Below are 4,598 nucleotides of genomic sequence, written 5' to 3'. Positions count from 1 at the left end.
TCACTATAATACTATAACGTATATATAACTTGTTATAGTATATGTTAGTGTGTGTATATATATAACACACATACTTCGTGCTACTTTAACTACATATATAGCATGTTATAATATAGTATGCTACTGTATTCATTATTTGTATTATAACAGAGTTAATGGATTACATTCATTCATCACTAGGTTATAAGTTGATGAATCAATTATAACATATTAATTGATATAAGTCGAGACGTTTTGTTTTTAATATTCAACGATGCATCTGAGTAGGTTATATGTCGATGAATCAATTTACAAGTGTATCAATCCCTAAAAGAACCCGAACCTGTTTTCCTAGCGCTTCATGTTCTTATATTTATATATATAATTATATAATTATATTTTAAATAATAATATAATTATTAAACGTTATAACTGGGTCCCAAATTAGCGACCAAAATTGGTCGCTACTTGCTTCCCCTTTCATAACCAACCAACTTTGGTCGCCAATTTTAAATAATATTTATTTATATTTTATAAATCATTTTAAATAATAATATAATTATTAAAACGTTATAACTGGATCCCACATTAGCGACCAAAGTTGGTCGCTAATTTCAATATTTCTTTGACCAAGCAAGTCTGACCAGCTCAGTCAATATGTTGACCATTTTACCGACCAAAAAGCAACCAACCTTGGTCGGTAAATTATTTAAAATAATTATTTAATAATTTTCTCCACATTAGCGACCAAAGTTGGTCGCTAATTTCAATATTTCTTTGACCAAGCAAGTCTGACCAGCTCAGTCAATATGTTGACCATTTTATCGACCAAAAAGCAACCAACCTTGGTCGATAAATTATTTAAAATAATTATTTAATAATTTTCTCCACATTAGTAACCAACGTTGGTCGCTTTTTTTGACCAACTAACTTTGGTCGCAAATCTTTGGTCGGTAATTTCCAGATTTCTAACAGTGACCCATATTGGAATTTGGAACTCCAAGTAGAAGCAACTTGCAATATAACGTTACATTATTTAATGGAAACCTTTAAAAACTCTACTTGCATGATGGAGCAAAGTGCTTGGAGCTTTGTGGTTAACGGTTAGAATATTTTTTTTTTATTTATAATTTTTTATTTATCTATCTTGAAAGTTTGTTTTTTCTCTCGTCCTTCGGTATAGCTTTGATCTTTAGTCCTTGAATTCTGATTACTTCTATGTTTCGGACGTTATATATTGAAGCCGCTTGTAACTCCTACACCTCAGTCCTCACTAACATATCTTCACCAAATAAAATATATTTCTCTCTAAAATTTACCACATGCAAGATATATACTTTCTTTATAATTAGGGTATATTTAGACGGCTAAAATTACTTCATGTTCATTATTTATTTGCCCCTTTTGATTTTTTGTTCTTTGATTTCTTCTGTTTTCATTTTTAAGCAACTTTTTTTTAATTATTTGAGTAAGTTTGGTTACTGGAGATTGATTAATTATCGTAGGAATGTTGAGTATGAAATTGTCTCATCCTATAGAAAATAGTTTATTATTGTTGCCATATTTCAAAATACTAGAAGGTTTGGTTTCGGTTCTTGAAAATTTATGTCACTACTATTAATTGTTCTTGAGGGAAAATTCAAACTGTTGTTTTGTCTTTTTTATGGGTTTGAGATTTAGTCCCAATGAAAAAGAGTGAAATTTATTCAAATAATCTTTAGTCCGGATAAACTCATACTTAATTTATATGTACTGACCTCAGCATTTTAAAAGGGTATTTTGATTAAGGGTTTATATATTATAATATATAGTTTTGATGACAAAAAAGATTGAGTTAAATATTAGCACCAATAATTACTCAAATATAGGGAGAGCTTCAAATATAAAATCATGTTATAAATATGCTGAAATGCTTTGATTTCTTCAGAGAATGACACCCTTACATAAGCTAAATATTTTATATAGTTAAATGTGTTCTATTTTTACTATCTTATTGTATTCAGTCGAAGTTTGATTTGTTAGAAGTGATTTGCAAATCTCTATTTGTACACAATTTTTTTTAATGGGTTTCGTAAACTTAATTTGTGATGAATGATTATAGATTGGAATTGGTTGAAAATTGGGCTCGACATATAACAAGAATAAAATTATTAGACGCATGTATATTTGGCTGTGAGGAATATTGTGGAACTAGAAAAGCTTCTCACTTGTGGGACTATTATACTGGTAATAAAAATTTTAAATTCATTTATATAAAATTATAAGTGTACAACCAATAATATTATTTTTATCTTATTTATATAGTAATTGGCAGATGTAAGATGAAATTTACGTAATTTTAGTTTTAATTTTGCCTTTTCATCGCGCAATACTCCTTAAATCATTCTTAATTAGGTAAAATTCAAATAAACTACATTCTAATTCCTTTGGTAGAAGAAAATTAAATGTTTTAGATGTCTAATTCCTTTCATTTTACTTATTTACGATAACCAATTCTTCTGTATTTTTTGTTCCAGTATATTTATAACTTTTATACTTGTAAAATAAAATATTTTTATAATCGCGTGAAGTGCAGGCAAAATCACTAGTTAGTTGTCTAAACGCAGAAAAGAAAAATCGTATTATAGGTTAGTTGGTTTGGTGCTCCAGTATGACCCGGCTTTCAATGAAACATGTTCAAACCGTTGCAAGCTTGGCTTGTTCAAACAAATACATTTGATCTAAACTGCCTCCATGAGGCCATGCATGAATGTGCACATTTATTAAAAGATCTGTGCTCAGCTCGTTCTTATTTGATCTGAAGATAGACGCACTGATGCACCATATTTAAGGGAAGGTGCTATAGTGTATGTTATTCACTAACGATATAATTCTGATCGATGAGACGCGAGGCGTGTTAACGAGAGGACGAATCCTTGAGTCTAAAGGTTTCAAGCTGAGCAGGACTAAGACTGAATACATGGAGTACAAGTTCAGCAGTGTGCTGGGAGAAGCGGACATGGACGTGAGGCTTGCCTCTCAAGTCATCCCCAAGAAAGGGAGCTTCAAGTACCTGGGGTCGATTATACAGGGGGGATGGGGATATTGACGAGGACGTCACGTACCGTATAGGAGTGGGGTGGATGAAAAGGAGGCTAGCGTCTAGCATACTGTGTGACAGGAAGGTGCCTCCGGAACTTAAAGGAAAGTTCTATAGAGCGATGGTTAGGCCGACCATGTTGTATGGTGCAGAATGTTGGCCAGTCAAGAATTTTCATATCCAGAAAATGAAAGTTGCAGAGATGAAGATGCTGAGATGGATGTGCGGACACACTAGGCTGGATAAGATTAGGAATGAAAATATCCGGGTGAAGGTGCGCGTGGCTCTCATGGAAGACAAGATGCGGGAAGGTAGGCTTAGATGGTTCGGGCATTTGAGGAGGAGAAGCCTGGATGCACTGGTACGGAGGTTTGAACGGCTGGCCTTGACGGGTATGAGAAGAGGTAGAGGGCGGCCTAAGAAATTAGGTAGGACATGGTGCGGATGCAGATTTCTGAGGACATGACCCTTGATAGGAAGTGTGGAGGTCGAGCATTAGAGTTGTAGGTTAGGAGATATGAGGCTAGTATGATAGTGTTTTATTTTAGGCTGTTAGTGGCTCCAGTTGTGTTCTTAATACTTCATTAGGGTCGTAGGTTAGGCTGTAGTATGTTTAGTGGCCCTTTGTGTCCATTTTATTCCCTTGCGTCTGTAGTACTGTAACTTTGTTACTGCTTAGTGTTATTACTTTGCTCTCTATTTTCTGGTTATTACGTTGCTGGTGCTATCTTTCTGGATTCCTTTGCTATTACTGATACACTGTCTCTTTCCTTCTTGTGCCAAGAGTCTAACGGAGACATCCTCTCTACTCCTCTGGAGTAGGGGTAAGGTCTGCGTACACATTACCCTCCCCAAACCCCACTTGTGGGATCTTCCTGAGTTGTTGTTGCTGCTCGGAATTATAGGAAGAGTTATTGAACGGAATAACAACTTCTTTTTCTGACTTTTCCACGAGCTTCTTCTAATAGGAAGTATAAAGAAGTCGGATTTGATATTTGGATAATTTTCTGTATTAATGATCTAGCGAATCATTTTCTAAATAGACTTTTTTTACTAAATGATGAAGAAATAAAAAAAAAATTAACTATAATGTTGATTATAATATTTATAAGGTTAATCAGTATTAAAGCTATTGAACACGTTCCTCATAAATTAGAAGTCGTCATCATTCGTCAATGATAGTTTCTGGTGAAATAGAGCTCTGATCTCTAGTTTATCACATATAGGCTTCACTACCATCTCATAGTTTAGAGTAAATTTTACTGTTAGGTCATTTAACTTTGTTATCGTTACCTAAAAATTACCTTTTTTTTGTTATATAAAAATTATTTAATTTTATATTTATTACTCAAAAGTTATTTTTCTTTTTTTGTTGCACAAAAGTTATTTTATTTTTGCTTTAGTTATCTTAAAAGTCACCTTGGCCAGATTTATAATATTTATATTTGAAAAATCTATTATGCCCTTGATATTATACAAATTTCCCTTTTTATATAATACCTTTTATATACTATATACTATATAATATATGGAAAGGGCT

This window comes from Nicotiana sylvestris, chromosome 7, assembly GCF_000393655.2.
Source record: "Nicotiana sylvestris chromosome 7, ASM39365v2, whole genome shotgun sequence".
Classification (NCBI taxonomy): domain Eukaryota; kingdom Viridiplantae; phylum Streptophyta; class Magnoliopsida; order Solanales; family Solanaceae; genus Nicotiana; species Nicotiana sylvestris.
The sequence above is the reverse complement of the archived record's forward strand: the minus strand, read 5'-3'. Positions refer to the sequence as shown.